Source organism: Elgaria multicarinata, chromosome 2 (assembly GCF_023053635.1).
Source record: "Elgaria multicarinata webbii isolate HBS135686 ecotype San Diego chromosome 2, rElgMul1.1.pri, whole genome shotgun sequence".
Taxonomy (NCBI): domain Eukaryota; kingdom Metazoa; phylum Chordata; class Lepidosauria; order Squamata; family Anguidae; genus Elgaria; species Elgaria multicarinata.
In genome coordinates, this window is record NC_086172.1 from 4,173,565 (window position 1) to 4,190,757 (window position 17,193).

Consider the following 17,193-nt stretch of genomic DNA (forward strand, 5'->3'; position numbering starts at 1 on the left):
CTCATGGCACTGTTTGGTTTATAATTACAGCAGCATTAACTGGAGGTGGGAGTGGAAGGAAGAACAACAACAAGCAGTTGGCCTGTTTCCCCTCACCCTTGCCAGTGTACCAGTAACAAAGCCATGGACAAAATGTACACACTCAACCTGATAGGTTATTAAAGAACTCACTGCCCCTCCTGCTGTGACTCCCCCATCCTGGAGATATCTGAAATGAATTAAGTAAGTGTGTGTGTGTGAGAGAGGGAGAGAGAGAGAGAGAGCGAGAGAGGGTGGGGTTTGGGGTGGGATAGCTGAAAAGCAGTAGCTTTATTGAACAATATTAGTGGTGCAACATCACAGAAAGCTCTGGCGTGGGCTGGTCCATGAAGTCACGAACTCTTTATGTTCTAACCTTTATGTGTTCTGTGCCTCTAAAAACTTGGTGACAGAATGCAAAGTGCACCTGTTGCTTTGCAGGTGCGCTTTCCTCCTCGCTGCGTCTCCATCTTGATTATTGTTGCATTTGTTCAATTCCTGTCTGTCATGTACTTCTGGGAAGCTCAGCAGCCTAGGGAGGTAAAGGCTTGCAACCCCTCATAGGAACAACTAGTTTCCCACCGGGCCCTGCTGCTTCTATAGGCTTTGTTTGTGGTCTGCATAGGTCTCTCATTCTCTGTGTGTGTGTGTGGTGTGTGTGTGTGTGTGTGTGTGTTTTGTGTGTGTGTGTGTGTGTGTGCAACATCCTTGTCGCTCAAGAACGTAGGATTACTGCCTGGTTTCTTTTGGAAATTGATAGACAATTCTTATGATTGGATGCTCAAATGCGATTGGCATATTTGAGAAAGGGTGCTGCCACTTAGGTATGTATCCATTCCATACGTTCCAGTCTCACTCCTACTTCTCCCATGTTTCCTGAGCTGCAGAAACATTTGGGAAACAAAGCTAGAGGCCATAGCTAGACCAGGCCTATATCCCGGGATCATCCCTGTGCATCCAAATGACACACAGGAGATCCGGGGAGCAGGCAGGGACAACTCCTCCCTTTGCCTGGGATAATCCTTAGGTCTAGCTAAGGCCATAGAGTGATGAGCATGGAGTTCAATGTGCTTTAGTGAGTATAACTTCTTGAGCCACGAAGTTGAGCCTTTCCTCGCCTGCAGCTCCCGTGGCATGGAGCGTGCGGTCTACTCTCGCTGTCTTGACTTTCTTTCTAGTAACTCTGCTTTGGATCCATTTCAATCTGGATTCCGTCCTCTGCATTCCACCAAAACAGCCCTTACTAAGATCACCAATGATCTCCTTACTGCCAAGTCTAAAGGCCATTATTCCGTTCTTATTCTCCTTGATCTAACTGCAGCCTTTGACACGGTTGATCATGATCTTCTCTTAGATTCCCTTCATGACCTTGGATTTTGTGGCTCTGTCTATAACTGGTTTGCCTCCTATCTAGCGGGTCGCTCTTTCAGCGTGTTGGCTAATGGCAGCTCGTCTTCCTCCTTTCCCCTTTCAGTAGGGGTTCCGCAAGGCTCGGTGCTTGGCCCATTGTTGTTTTCCTTATACATGTTGCCCTTGGGCAAGCTTATTCAATCTCATGGCCTTCAATATCATCTGTTCGCCGATGATACACAACTATATCTGCCATCTTTCTCCTGATGTTCACAATCGTATCTCGGCATGTCTTTCAGATATCTCAGCTTGGCTGCTTCATCGTCGTTTGAAACTCAATATGGCAAAGACTGAATTGCTCGTTTTTCCTCCTAAACCTTCTCCTCATCTCTCATTCTCTCTTACTGTCAATGATGTTACGCTTACTCCGGTCAAGGAAGCTCGTAGCCTTGGCTTTATATTTGACTCCTCGCTCTCCTTTATTCCTCATATTGAGGCAGTAGCTAAATCTTGTCGATTTTTCCTGTATAATATTGCCAGGATTCGATCATTTTTGTCTGTCTCTTCCGCCAAGACGCTTGTTCATGCACTGGTTATTTCTCGGTTGGACTACTGCAACCTTCTTCTCTCTGGCCTTCCTTCTTCTCACATCAGTCCGTTGGTTTCTGTTCACCACTCTGCCGCAAAGATCATCTTCTTGGCTCGCCGCTCTGACCATGTTACTCCGCTTCTGAAATCTCTTCATTGGCTTCCAATTCACTTCAGAATCCACTATAAACTTCTCCTGTTAACCTTCAAAGCTTTTCACGGTCTAGCTCCTTCCTATCTCTCCTCTCTCATCTCACACTATTGCCCCGCTCGTGCTCTTCGCTCCTCTGATGCCATGTTTCTCGCCTGCCCAAGGGCCTCTACTTCCCTTGCTCGGCTCCGTCCATTTTCTTCTGCTGCCCCTTACGCCTAGAACGCTCTTCCAGAATATTTGAGAACTACAAGTTCAATCGCAGCTTTTAAAGCTCAACTAAAAACTTTTCTTTTTCCTAAAGCTTTTAAAACTTGATGTTGTGCAGACTTTATACTGTTAGTTTTACCCTACCCTGTGCCTGCTTACCCTACCCTGTGCCTGTTTGCATTCTCTTCCCCTCCTTATTGTTTTACTATGATTTTATTAGATTGTAAGCCTATGTGGCAGAGTCTTGCTATTTACTGTTTTACTCTGTACAGCACCATGTACATTGATGGTGCTATATAAATAAATAATAATAATAATAATAATTTTGGAAATATCCTATATATCAGAAAATTCTGGTTTGTTTCTGGTATAGAATATCTATCTATCTATCTATATCACAAAGTACAGGTATTTAGGCTGACTCTTTTAGGTGCAATGAGATCGCACTGTTATCGAACCAGATAGAAGACAGGTTCAATGTTCCTGATTTTCACATAAATGTTCCTGATTTTCACATTAATTCTCATTGTAAAGATTGTAAGCCTATGTGGCAGAGTCTTGCTATTTACTGTTTTACTCTGTACAGCACCATGTACATTGATGGTGCTATATAAATAAATAAATAATAATAATAATAATAATAATAATAATGAGCAATCAAAGGCTGATCCCACTGATTAAAACATGCCAAACTGTAGTAGCTTAATGAAACTGCCACTGCATCAAAAAGCTTGTAGAAATTGGCCCTGGCTTTCTTCACATGTGATTTATTTGTTTACTAAGATTTGTTTAAAAGAGTAAGCAACAAATATAGAAAAAGTATAAATATAAGTGAATAAATTATAACGTTATTGGGGGGAATATAATTGAAGATTGTTTTGAAAGTCATTATTTCAGAAAATTATAAATAAATACCATTTTCCAATAGATTTGTCATAATGACATTACTGAATCCTTCCCACACCCTCTCTCATATGCAAGGCACAAGCTGGTTGCCCTTTCTTTTGCTACCACGTTGCCAAAAAAGTAATTCTAAATTGTTATATGCTTATAGGCCCTTTGTTATAAAAATCAAGAAGAAATTTGCCTAACAAATGGGAAACATAGATGTATTTATTTGCACAATTTAAGCTCCTTGCTGTACTCTCAGAAGGTCTCTGCACTTTTTGTAACTCATAGTTTAAGATCATTTCCACAGTTCAAGACCTAGTGATTTTGTGATTTTTACCTTGTTGTTTTGCTATAATTTATAACATAGTATATAGTTGCAGCCCTTAAAATCAATTGTACTAAATAGCTTAAATCCAAGTACTTAAAATCCTTGGGTTGTATATCAGGGCATGACATCGTCTAAAGCCATAGGAATATGTTCAGTTGAAATGAATGGGACTTGTTTCTAACTGATGTGGACAGTGTGGAACATAAGTCACAAATGATAAAAAATAAAATCTGACATATTTTTCAGGACCTATGAGCAAAGTTGTCAAATATAATTAACATCTGAATTTGAATTCACATTTGGTGGATTTGTGAAGCTTGACCTTGTTAACAGAATACGTATTTCTATTCTAATCACTATGCTACACCCTGATGTTGGAAAAACTAAAGTTAAAAAAAAGGAAAGGAAAAAAGAGCAGCACAGAACATGACAATCTGCTTCGGAATCAAATGTGGTATTACAGAAGTGTGTGTGTTTGGCATGAAGGCTATATGGTGCACATATAGTGGCTTAGTTGAGGTAATAACGGGAGAAACATGTCACAAAACGAATTTGTAGGCTCACCAGAAAACTGGAAAGTATTGCAAGGACAGACATTTTGTACATTACAGATATTTTACTTAGTCATGATAGGCTTGTGAGATTTACCAGTGGTAAGTGTCATATAGTCAAGAACTATTGCTGTACGTTGGTGGTTCCCAATCCCTTTAGTTTATGTATATCTGCAGATAATCTAACATGGCTCCTACCCTTCATTGGCTTTAGCTAGATCTAAGGTTTATCCCGGGGTCGTCCCGGGGTTGTACCTGCCTGCTCCCAGGATATCCTGTGTGTCATTTACATGAACAGGGATGACCCCAGGACAATCCCAGGATAAACCTTAGGTCTAGTTAAGGCCGTGGACTAGGGTAACCAGACGTAAAAGAGAGAGAGTGAGAAGAGAAGAGAAGAGAAGAGAAGAGAAGAGAGCCTATACAACTCTTTAACAGTTGTATAGACAAGGGAATTTGACAAATAGTGTGCCATGAAGAAGTGAAGTGAAAAAAACTGCACCTGCTGAAGATGCCCTCCGCTACACGGCTAAAGGTACCTTTGTCCCCCTTAGCATTATGTCATCTTACTTATGGTGTGGCCCAGTTGGCCCCTACAGCTCCTGTCCTTCCATTCTTTTCAGCCACTTCCACATTCTTTTGCCTGGGCCCCTGCCAGTGTGGAACTTTCTGCATTGTGTTTTTGAAGTGTGCACTTTCTGCCATATATGTATATGGTGGTGTGCACTCCTATTGAGAAAGGGAAAGTACTGGACTTCCTGTGAGGCAACATATCGGACTAGACACTACGCATAAAGCAGAGAGATAAAGAGGCTGTAAAAAGCCCAGGGGGGGGGGGCTCCCCCAGCCAAAGAAAATCTCCCTAGATCAAGGGGATGCCCTGGAGAAAACCGTAATTACCTTTTAAATCGTCTCGTGCAGTTTGTCTGTCGGAGTGAAAGCTCAGTCAGGGAAGCTGTGTGGAACAGTCCTGAGGTGACAGATAATTCTCTCTCAACAGCCGCTTTCTAACCTGGCACAGGCGCAAAGCCCGACAAACCTTATTTCTGAAATAATTTATGGACTATCTTATCGACTCAGAGAGATTTCCAGTACAGCAAAAATGCATTCCTTACAGTGGAGATGGTGAGTTAACACCCCTTTTTTTGAACTACAAAAGAAATATAAGAAAGGGGGGGGGAACTGAGTCATGGAAGATGGGTTATATAACTTTAAGACCCAAAGAGGGACAAGATTTGACTTTGACCAAGAAAACCTACAGAACAATATAATTACTGAATAATGATTACAAGTTATTTACAATAATATTGGCAGAAAGACTTTTTAAAAATCCTGCAAGAATTTATTCATGAGGATCAAAGTGGTTTTTTACCTAAAAGACAGATGAGAGATAATTTTAGAACAGTCTTAAATGTCTTGGAGTATTTGGAAAAACATCTGGAAAAACAAGCAGCACTGATATTCCTAGATGCAGAAAAAGCCTTTGACAACCTTAATTGGAAATTTTTTATTTAAAATATTGGAAGAAATGAACTTTGGAATAAACTTTGTAAAATGGGTTAAATCAATTTATACTTCACAAAATGCACGAATAATTATTAATGGAGATTTGACAAAACCATGTGAAATACAAAGAGGAACAAGACAAGGTTGCCCATTGTCACCTCTGTTGTTCATTTTGGTGTTGAAAGTATTGAATAGAGATATAAGGCAAGATGAAAGAATTGAAGGAATAAAGATTTAAAAAGAGTCTTATAAGTTGAGAGTCTTTGCAAATGATCTGGTGATTACATTGGAAGAACCTCTAAAAGGAATTGAAATCTTAATGAGAAAATTGAAAGAATTTGGTGCAGTAGCGGGTTTTAAGGCTAACAAACAGAAGACAAAGATGTTGACAAAAATATGAAATCCCAAGAGCAAATAAAGTTGATAGATAAATCAGGTTTTAAGATTGACAAAAGATGGTAAAATGTTATTTCATAACAATTATGTTAAAGTATGTAGTTAAATTTAAAAAGATCTAGTAAGGCCATGGCCAGACCAGGCCTATATCCCAGGATTGTCCCTGTGCATCCAAATGACACACAGAGGATCCTGGGAGCAGGCAGAGACGACCCCTCCATTTGTCTGGGATAATTCTTAGGTCTAGCTAAGGCCCAAGATGGGAGAAAATTCAATTGTCTCTCTTGGGGAAAATTGCTACAATTAAGATGAATGTATTACAGAGAATGTTGTTTTTGTTTCAGACAATACCTATTGTGACATCAGAGTTACCATTCAAGCAGTGGTAGAAGGATATATCTAGATTCATATGTCAAGCAAAAAAACCAAGAGGTAAATATAAAATACTACAAGATGCTAAGGAAAGAGGAGGTTTGGGTGTACCAGACCTGAAGTTATATTTTTCTGCCTGCTGCTTGGTATGGATGAAGGAATGGATGTTTTTGATAAATAGAAGTGTTGTAAGGACATGGAGATTTGGGTGGCATGGGTATCTGTGGTATGATAAAGCTAAGGTTTAAGAATCATTATGTAAGACGTGCAATTTTGAGAATATGGAATAAATACAAGTCTAGGTTTTGTCAGAAAATACCATTGTGGTTATCAGCACAGGAGGCATACCATAGGAGAGTAATGACAAGCATGTATAATTGGTTGACGTATCGCGATATGCTAGAATTTTCGCAAAAGAAGAGTTGATAAAAGGTCATACATGTCAATGGTTTTCCTGTTTACAAATTTTAGAAAAGTTCAAAATAGATAAAAGAACCACTGGTTTTGAGCTAACAAAGTCTGAATTTGAAAGGGAATTATGTATGTTTTTGTTGCAAAAATGTATAAACGTTTGCTAAAGTTCGAGACGGAGGATGAACAAGTAAAGTATTCTATGATAAAATGGAGCCAAAACTTTGGATATAATATACAAATGGAACAATGGGAAAATATGTGGTTAAAAGGTTTAAAGTTTACATTAAGTTCTAGTCTTAAAGAGAACTTTTATAAGATGATGTATAGATGGTATATGTCTCCTTCAGAATTGGCTAAAATGTATAAAGGGGTCTCAGGAATCCATTGGAAATATGCACAACAAGAAGGAACATGCTATCACATATGGTGGACTTGTAAAAAAGCTAAGAACTTCTGGATACAAATTCATTCTTTAATTCAGAAAATATTAAAGACTAAGGTCTTTGCTAGACCATGGGTAAGCCCGGGGTGAGCCCTGGGCTCTCCCCTGTGCGTCCAGATGACGCACAGGGGATCCCGGGCTCAGGCAGGGGTCAACCCTCCCTTGCCCTGGGGTAATGGGCTCCAGTTGTAGCCCGGTATTTCCCGTGGCCTCGGGCTGAGTCCATGACCATGAGTGAATAGACCATTCCGCTGCTTTTCCCGGCTACCACAATTACTCGCGAGTAGCTGGGAAAAACGGCAGATGGAGCATTGTGCCCATCGGGGCAAGGGGAGAGATCGCAGCTAGGGGGGAAGATCGCGGCCAGGGGGGAGATCGCGGCAGGGGGGAGATCGGGGGCAGGGTTGGGGGAGTGGGGAAACCTTTTTTTTAAAGTAAAACCCCACTTACTTTGGTCGATTGTGCGCTCCTGCGCATCTGGCCCTTTAAGGAAAAAATGGCGGACACAACGGGGCTTTCCTTTAGCCTGTCGTGTCTTGAATCGTGGGCTTGCCCCTCCTCCCTCACAGATTTAAAGGTAGGTCTAGCAAAGGCCTAATATACAGTTGAAACCAGAATACTTTCTTTTGGGTTTAATGGACAATCAAATGGAGAGGAGTTATGGAAACTTATTCCTATATATGGTAACGGCAGCGAGATATGCACAGAACTGGAAAGGATCAACAGTACCTACAGTGGATGAATGGCTGGTGAAGACGTTGGAGTTGGCAGAGATGGTGAAACTTATGTCAATAATTCAAGAAAAGTCGACATCTAGGTTTACAACTGAATGGAAACCTCTTATAGACTTTTTGCGGGATCTAGAAAAAAATTATTTGTTTATCTGTGGATTCAACGAATAAGAAGAAAACTTTAAGATATCAAAAAGAGGGGAATTTCTCATTTTTTTTGTGATTAAAGAGTAAGAGAACATATTGTTACCTGTTTTTGCTGTGGAGAAAATCGGAAGCCCATTTTAAATGTATGTGTGATGCTTTTGCGATGTTTCTTGTTTTTTTGTTTGGAAATAATAATAATTACAAAAAAATTAAAAGAGAGAAAAAGGGAAAGTACTGCAATAGGGGCTACTGTTGTGGTGGTGGTAAATCTGCCTCAATCACCTGTCATTGGGCAACTCGGGTTGCACTAAGAATCTTCTACTAATATATAGCCCACACATATTGAAGATATTTTTTTCTGAAAGCACTACAAAAACAAAACAAACAAAAACTAATGGGTATTTATGCAATTGTTTTAAAAACATGTAAGGCTTTCAAGAAGGCCTTGAAAACATAGTTGTTGCTTCTATTGACATTGTTGTTGCTGGTTTTATTATTCACTTTTATTGTTTTGATTGCTATTTTATTGTGTTTATATTTTTAGTATTTATCTTTTTAATATATTTTATTGCTGTAAGCCACCTTAGGAGGGCTTCTGAAAGGCAGCCAAGAAATGTTTTAAATAAATAAATAAATAAATGCAAAAATTTCATGCAGCATTTATTAAAAAATTCTAATACCATAGGAAAAACAACAACAAAACCAATGTGAAAACCATGTGAAAAAGAAATTACATGTCATTTAAATGAATATTAAAAATATATGAAACAGTATGGCCCTTACTCAGACAGGAGCTTCATTACCATACAGTTTCTGCATTTAAGTGACACTCCAGTGGTAGTGAAATTCTGGTATGATTGATGTAAATTACGTGCTTTGCAGCAGGAAAATAAAATATATTTTTTCATGTTTTATTATCTGCAGAGCAATAAAAGTTAAAAAAAAACAAATGGCAGAGAAAATCAGGCCTATCTTAATGTGAAATTCAGTACACATTAGGGCTTGGGCCTCCTCCAGTGCCTGGAAATTCTGAGACGGCTCATAATGACCTAAGTATCTTAAAGGTGACCTACAGAGGGAGAAAGATTTTTGTGGCCTGTTTTGGTGCTTTATGATGGGGCAATGAAAGCCTGACATTATTAAAAAAGAAAAGAAAAATCCTATAAAGTTTAGAAAGCCCTAAGGAGGCTTGGTCAGACAGCAGACACAGCATAATTTGACTGCAGAAGTCCACAAGTCATAGGAAAACAAAAATTGCCTTACTGGATTAGACTGGCCTCCAATCTTTATGCACAGCTACCTGGAAACAAGCTCCTTTGAACACATTGGGACTTGTTTTTGAGTAAACATGCATAGGTTGAACTGTAAGATGCCTTTGGATTCTGGATGCTCACAAGTTGAGTAAGACGGGAATGGCGATTCCCATTCTTGCTACTGCCAAGATGTACTGTGCCTCTGAACACTGGAGGTTTTATTTAACTATTGTGGCTTATAATAATCCCCTATGAATGTCTAATCCCTTTAAAAACCTTCTTAACTAGTGGCCATCATTCTGGCAATGAGTTAGATATGTTTAAGTACGCAGTAGGTACTTCTTTCTGCATGCCCTGGGCCTACTGTCAATCAATTTCATTGGGTATCCCCCCCTGAGTTCTAGTATTATGAAAAGAAAAACCCACTTCCTATCTACACACTATGATAAATGTATAAAACTGCATTATGGTTCCCTTGTCTAGTGTTCTCCCCACAACCCCAAACTAAACGTTACTTGTCCTTTTTCTTGATTCTTTCTAGATTCTAGATTTGTTATATTCTTTTGAGATGGAGCAACTAAAACTATACACGGTCTTCTAAATGAGTCCGTGCTTTAGATTAATGCAATGGTATTATGATGCTTGCTGTTTTACTTTTAGTCCTTTTTCTAATAATTGAAGTTACCTATTCACAGCTTCTCATGAACCCAGGGTCCACCTCCTTGTCTTTGAGGGGTGAGGTCATATACTGTATTCAGAGGAAGCATCAAGGAGAGGGATTTGCCTTAAGAAGCAGCCCCAGACTCTCTGCCCATGAAGATGGGCTCGTTTTGCCTGGCTGCAGCTTTTGCGTCATCCAAACCCAGGAGGCAGGGGGTATTTTATTTATTTATTTATTTATTTATTACATTTCTATTTTAGGGTTAAACAATCCTCAAATAACCCATAAACTGTTGTAGGCTTATTTAATGTCGTTTAACTAGGGTACGGTGACCATATGAAAAGGAGGACAGGGCTTCTGTATCTTTAACAGTTGTATTGAAAAGGAAATTTCCTCTTCATCACCACAGTTAAAGCTGCAGGTGCCCTGCCCTCTTTTAAATCTGGTCACTCTAGTATAGCTCCTGCAGCTTTAACTGTTGTGATGAAGAGGGAATTTCAGCAGGTGTCATTTGTATATATGGAAAACCTGGTGAAAGGTTTTCCATATATACAAATGACACCTGCTGAAATTCCCTTTTCTATGCAACTGTTAAAGATACAGGAGCCCTGTCCTCCTTTTCATATGGTCACCCTAGTTTAACCCTCAAACAATCCATGCTACCCAGGTTCAGACAACACAAGAAACCATGGCAATCGCCTGCTGGGCGTTGAATATTCAGGATGGCCAGCTGGATATGCCGCAACGCATTGGGCTGTGGTGATCATGTGAACTAGTGCATTGGTTACTGCATTGGTTACTGGTGCATTGGTTACTTTAATGGAAAAGGTTTTGCTCACTGGAGGTGGAGCTAGTCATTCAGATAGAGCTGCAACTCTATTTAAGACGTTGTCTAGGGCCAGATCTACACAAAGCAGGATATAACACTTTGAAAGTGGATTGAAAATGGTATACAGGATGTGTCATGGGCCCCAACAGTTGTCAATACCATTATAAAGCAGTAGTGTAGATCCTGTTTAGGTTTGCTTGTTAAAACATCATTGAGCTTGTCTGTATGGCTCTCTAGACTTGAGTGTGCCTTGCTTTCCTTGCAAGAACTCAAAAGGCCTGGTTCCGACAACATGCTAACAAATGGTTAATGATTTTGTGGTTAAACAGCATGGTTTAGCGTGTTGTCTGAACCAGGCCAAACTTGTGCTTAGTACCTTTACTTTGGCTTGACCCCCATCCAGTTAAATCATCACCTCAAATAGAACACAGCCTCAGTGCACACTGTTGGTATTGTCTGTATACTTTCCACCACAACCAAAAATCTGTTTCCTCTATGATAGGCACAACCAACTTAGATCCTCAAAAGCATGTGCGTAAAGGGTTAGGGTTGTTTGCTTTGGTTTTTTGTTTTGGTTTTTTGCACATACTTACAGTGAGCCTCAACTATAATTTTATTATTTTACAGCATTTGCACTTACAAATATCATTTTGCTGCCCATTCACATGATTTGAATGAACATTTTAGAACCCTTCATGGTCTGATGAATTATCTGGTGTCAGATTTAAACTGGTTTGAAACTATTCTGAATTAGTTATATTATCAAGGGGTCCCCCAAACAAGCCTGTGAATTTTAGCTTTGGTGAGGGCACGTCTTTTCTACAGACCCCTAGTCCTCTCCCAGTACAAAGCCTTTTCTCCTTGATGGAGAGCCATGATAGCTGATTCAAAATGTGGCCACCAGATTGGCTAGAGCAGCTAACAGGGAACACAAGCAGCTAATTTTGAAACAGCTGCATTGGCTCCCACAGTTTCTGGACCCAAATCATGATGCTGGTGTTTCAGTCATTTTGTTTCTTAAATTTCTATACCCTCCAATAGCCAAAGCATTCTGGGCAGTTTACAAAGATTAAAACCCTTAAAAATATGGTATTAAATTTAAGATCATTTATATACAAACTTATAAACAGACAAAACAAACACATCAACCAATTTTAATGACAATAAGAAATCTCTGGACCCTATTAAAAACCTTATCATATGCTATCAAATGCCTGAGAGTAGAGGAAGGTCTTAACCTGGCTCTGAAAATATAATGTTGGCAGCAGGTGGGCCTGTGGCAATTGTTCCATAGTCAGGGGGCAATCACTGAAACAGCCCTCTCCCTTGTTGCCACATTCCAGGCCTCCCTGAGAGGAGAGGACGCACGTGGAATAGGGTCTTAGATCATGAGAATAGTATGGGTAGGTTTATGCCAGGAGAGTTGCCATTTTGCAACTCAGCAGAGGAGCAGAACACCATACACACGCAGACCACCTGGTGGTTTACCATACACGGCAAACAAGGTTGGCTGGCCAGCAGAGGTCAAGTGTGAAACGCAGGCATGCGTTTCGCAATCCGTGCCACAGAGGCCACTTGAGCCTCAAATGACAGAAGAGCCTACAAGCTATGAACCTGCTTCTTCAGTGGGAGCACAACCCCATCCAGCACAGGTTGAGCACCCTCCATCCGGTCAAAAGAACCACCCACTAACAGCATCTTGGTGTTCTCTGGATTGAACTTAAGTCTATTAGCCAGTGTTAACCTTTTAAAGCTCTTGATCTTGAGCCAAGATACCTAAAGGACTGAAACCTGAAATTTAAGAATGTCCTCAAAGGGGCCTCTTTGGGTCACCTCACTGTTTAAATACTTGGGAAGAGTCTTTTCAGCAGCAGCACCAAACATTAGAACTTTCTCCCCGGGGAGGTTTACTCAGCCTTCTCTTTGTTGGCTTTTTGTTATCAAGTTAAGATGGTTTTATTTCAGAGAGTTCATCAATTAGTCTCCTGTACAATATATTTTAAAAAAATTATGCTGCTAAATTGTGTTTTTCTTTTGACAAATGTAAGGAGCCATTGAATGGCTTGTTTTTACTGTGATGTATTTTAAAAAATATTGTTTGATGTTAGCTGCCTTGTGGGCCTAGTCCCAAAAGTCAAAATATAAACATTTTAAACAAATAAAACTGTAACTGTTCTTTTAAAGTGTCTATCTTCATAGCAGTTTCCTATGCTTGTAGGGTGATATATTCAGAAAGCAAACACCGCTGCTGTGAAAACAAACCAGCATGTAACTTTTGCTGTTAACTACAGATGAAGAACTAGTCAACGAGCTGATATATTATGCATATGTACTGTTGGGATTATATGCAGTGATGCACTACACTCAGCTCCTGCCAATCTCCAAAATAAGAGCCTTGTTGATGTGTCCCAGCAGAGTACCATGAGAGGGCACATGGAATGGAGAGGTGCTTCCGGGGGGGTTTTCTGAATGGGACTGAACAAAAATGCCCCACTCTCCCAAAATCTCCATACAGGGCATTTTGTCAAATAGTCTCCTGGAGGATAGAATTCTCCAGTTGTTTGGGAGGTGCCTGAAAAAGAAAATTATCAGAAAATCCTCTAGAAGTTTTAGCCTAGATAATAGTGAACAAAATCATTCTAGGGGCTCCATGACAGCAGTTTTGCAGTCTGATACCCACATGATGTTGTCCACGTCCTGCACTCATTTTGGCACTTATCCTCCATGTTTCATTTCTTTTTGGAGCGCAGAAAGTCTCGTTTATTTTCCCTCCCTGTGAAATAAATGCTCTCCTCCCTCCTGTGTATTTCTGTGGTTGCGTTCTAGCGACCATCTCATTCTTTGTTGGGGGCGTGTGTGTCTAAGGGCGGTCTTACTAACAAAAGAGGAGGGCGGTGTGATTCTCCACTCAGCTATGAAGGGGGAAGGAGAGAGGTCCCATTGAACTCTATGTTCTTACTCCTGAGTAGGCATAAGGCTCATGATCCAGGGGTACATTTTCACCTTAAATGTGGAAAATGCACCCTCCTTGTCCACAGCTCCCTCATTTTAAAAGATAAAGAGATCAAAATTGGCACAGTGATAGCTCTTAAGTAGAGTTTTCAATAAGCCAAGTTTGAATGAGATTAGTCCATCCCTTGATTTCAGGATATATATATATATATATATATATATATATATATATATATATATTAAAAAAACCTTAAACTCTTTTCCTGGTAGTCCACAAGTGTGAAGGATCGATCCTTTGATCATGCTAAGTTGTGCATTTCCAAGTCCAGAAACTTCCATTAGTCCAAAATATGGCAGCCAGGCTGGTCACTGGTACACCTAGGGGTGACCACATTACACCAGTTTTAAAATCTCTTCACTGGCTGCCAATTAGTTTCCAGGCGAAGCATAAAGTGTTGGTTATCACCTTTAAAGCCCTACATGGCACACTCAGGTCCTCTGGGAAGAATCTACGTCAGTCAGCCAAAACTAGGCTGACGGATATTACCCAGAGAACCTTCTCTTCTGCTGTTCCCAGACTGTGGAATGGCCTGTCGGAGGAGATTCGTCAACTTGACAGTCTTTTAGCATTTAAAAAAAGCAATAAAGACTGATCTATTCTGGCAAGCCTATCCAGTGAAATTTTAGAATGTTTTTAGGATGTATTAAGGATGTTTTAATCTTGTATACTATGTTTTTAGTCAGTTTTTATGTGTTTTATATTCATGTTGTTCCCCGCCTCAATCCAAGTAGAAAGGCGGGTAAGAAAAATTATTATTATTATTATTATTATTATTATTATTATTATTATTATTATTAAAAAATAGCAATCTGCTGGTTCCCTTACTCAAGAGTAAATCCCATTCATTTCAACTGCATTTACATCCAATTCATGCTAAAATCCCATGCATGCTTACTTTTGAGTAAACCCCATTTTAGTAAGTCTGTCTCTGTTCAATGGGGTTTACTCAAAGGTAAGCATGCATTGGATTTTAGTATGAATTGGATGTAAATGCAGTTGAAATCAATGGGATTTAAACAACCCTGCAACCCTCTCCAGTTCACACTCCAAAGCCTCCAAGCAGGGTGAGGGGAATGGGCAACAGGGAATAACCATGAAAGTACATAGGAGTTTTCTCGAAATGAGTTCAGTAACAAGGAAAGCTACTTCCTAGGCAAAAGCAGTGCATGACCAGGAGTGCCCCATGTCAATGACTTGGGAGGGCGAGGTGTCCAACTACCACCAACCAATGAACTGTAGGGGGAGGTACAAAGGAGATCTGAGAGTACCTCTGAATGGAACAACAGCGATACGCTGGTGTGCAGGAGAGAAAAGGTGTAAAGATGAATGAAATGTAAAAGTGCTAAGGTGTAAGTGCTCAGGCTATGGGAATGAAGGTGGCTAATTCGAGGGCAAACCAGGGCAAACGTGTAGGTGCGATGAGCTCTGAATCATACTGGTAGGAAATAATGGGCCAAGAGTGGAGGACTAAGAGCCAAGACACTGTTTCCTTAAGCAATATGAACATATCAAACATCAACACTAGGTCCATAGTTTCACTTGAAAGTCTTTAGCCTAGTGAGTGAAAGTGTGCGTGGGAGGTGGGTGGGGGGATGTGTTGCTACATGTGTTGCCCTTTACCTTTCTCTTCTTGCACCTTAGATGGGAGTAAAACTTCACCCGTTCTCGGAGTGCATTAGGCACCAGAGCACTAGATTGTACAGTGCTCTGCAACATGTATTGTATTAAAAGTGGGAAGGAACCTGAGCAAAGTTGTGGCAAGGGAAGGCAGGGGGTGGTAATGTCTCAAATGCGAAGTCATACTCATGATGGCTTCTCCAGCACAACGTGGTGCAGTGTTAATTTCTTTGTTTTCTCGACAGGCTCTTTTTCCACATGATCACTCACTTGGCTTCTATGTCATAAATGTGCAGTCATTATTTGTGCAACACATTTAGGGCTCATCTACACCAGGCAGGATATTCCACTATGAAAGCGGTATATAAAAAGCAGGAGCCACACCAAGCAGCATATACCAATATGAAAGCAGTATATGGTCTGTGTCAATGGGCCCCAACAGTTGTCCGTGCACTTCAATAACCCTATAAAGGTTCAATAGCTGCTGTGTGGTTCCTGCCTTTCATATACCACTTTCATAGTGGAATATCCTGCTTGGTGTGGATGAGCCCTTAGTCTCTGCGTGTACTGGAGCGACAACGCTGATGGAGGTCTTAAAAGACATTGTCGTGGAGTGTTTAACGTGGACTTGGGAGGCCTGGGTTCAAATTCCACTTGCCTATGCTCACCCTTGACTCTGGGCTAACGCTCTTGGCCCAACCTAGCTGCCAGCTGTTATGATAACAAAACAACAAAAAAAGGGGGGGAGATGCCGTGTATGCAATGTTCTTGTACATATATTGGGAAACAAATGCCAGTGTTAACGAAAGCGTGTGATACGAGTCCACACTGGGCACTCCAAGGCCACAGCTAGACCTAAGGTTTATCCTTGGATCGTCCAGGGGTCAAAACCTGTTCATCTAGGTGCCACACAGGGGATCCAGTGATCAGGCAGGGGCGAACCCTGGATGATACTTGGCTCAGCAATACTACAAACGAGAAGGATCTTGGAATTGTTGTAGATCACAAGCTGAATATGAGGCAACAGTGCGATATGTCTGCAAGAAAGGCAAATGCTATTTTGGGCTGCAATAATAGAAGTATAGCTTCCAAATCGCGTGAGGTACTGGTTCCCCTCTATTCGGCCCTGGTTAGGCCTCATCTATTATTATTATTATTATTTATTTATTTATATAGCACCATCAATGTACATGGTGCTGTACAGAATCTAGAGTATTGCGTCCAGTTCTGGGCTCCACAATTCAAGAAGGACGCAGGGGAACCAGGATGATCAGGGGTCTGGAAACAAAGCCCTATGAAGAGACTGAAAGAACTGGGCATGTTTAGCCTGGAGAAGAGAAGATTGAGGGGAGACATGATAGCACTCTTCAAATACTTGAAAGGTTGTCACACAGAGGAGGGCCAGGATCTCTTCTCGATCCTCCCAGAGTGCAGGACACGGAATAACGGGCTGAAGTTGAAGGAAGCCAGATTCCAGCTGGACATCAGGAAAAACTTCCTGACTGTTAGAGCAGTACTACAATGGAACCAGTTACCTACGGAGGTTGTGGGCTCTCCCACACTAGAAGCCTTCAAGAGGCAGCCGGGCAACCATCTGTCAGGGATGCTTTAGGGTGAATCCCTGCATTGAGCAGGGGTTGGACTTGATGGCCTTGTAGGCCCCTTCTATGATCCCAGGATAAGCTTTAGGTCTAGCTGTGGCCCGAGGCTTTTGCCGGACTCGAC

General features: G+C 40.8%; 1 protein-coding gene across 8 annotated transcripts in view; it reads right to left on the bottom strand.

The window, feature by feature from the left end:
- RUNX2 (RUNX family transcription factor 2) overlaps positions 1 to 17,193 on the bottom strand; it is a 346,128-nt gene that overhangs the window by 267,683 nt on the left and 61,252 nt on the right. The window lies entirely within an intron of this gene.